The sequence below is a fragment of the Tupaia chinensis genome, unplaced genomic scaffold (assembly GCF_000334495.1).
Source record: "Tupaia chinensis unplaced genomic scaffold, TupChi_1.0 Scaffold000290_1, whole genome shotgun sequence".
Taxonomy (NCBI): Eukaryota; Metazoa; Chordata; class Mammalia; order Scandentia; family Tupaiidae; genus Tupaia; species Tupaia belangeri.
This window is the reverse complement of record NW_006159775.1, coordinates 661694-662152: the sequence shown is the minus strand read 5'-3', so window position 1 is coordinate 662152 and position 459 is coordinate 661694. Positions and strand designations below refer to the sequence as shown.

At 39.9% G+C, this 459-nt stretch overlaps 1 protein-coding gene across 1 annotated transcript in view; it reads left to right on the top strand.

Annotated features, from left to right (window-relative positions):
- The window catches only part of MOCOS (molybdenum cofactor sulfurase), a gene marked incomplete at its 5' end in the record, with an annotated part of 52968 nt that overhangs the window by 21655 nt on the left and 30854 nt on the right, over positions 1–459 (top strand).

Here is a 459-nt window from a genome sequence, read left to right as displayed (position 1 = left end):
TTTTTTTAAAGAATTATTGTATTTAACTTTATTTATTCATTTACTTATTTTCATTTGACCAGAGAGGGACATGGCAAGTGCAAGGGAGTGAGTGATAGGGAAAGCGAGAAAGCAAGCTGCCAGGTCCGGGACTCAAACCGTGGTTGGCCATGTGGGAGTCCAGCATCTTTAACCACCACACTACCTGCTGGCCTGGGGGTAAGGGTTTTCACTGCAGCATAAACCTGCTTCTCTTTTAATACTCAGTGACTTTTTTTTTTTTAAAAAGAATTATTTTAATTTAATTTTATCTATCTATCTATCTATTTATTTAAATTTAACCAGAGAGGGACAAAGTGAGAGAGAGGGAAAGTGAGAAAGCAAGCTGTCAGGTCCAGGAATTTGAACCATGGTTGGTCATCTGGAAGCCCAGTGTCCTTAACCACCACGCCCCCTGCCAGAACCGTAACTTTTTTTTTT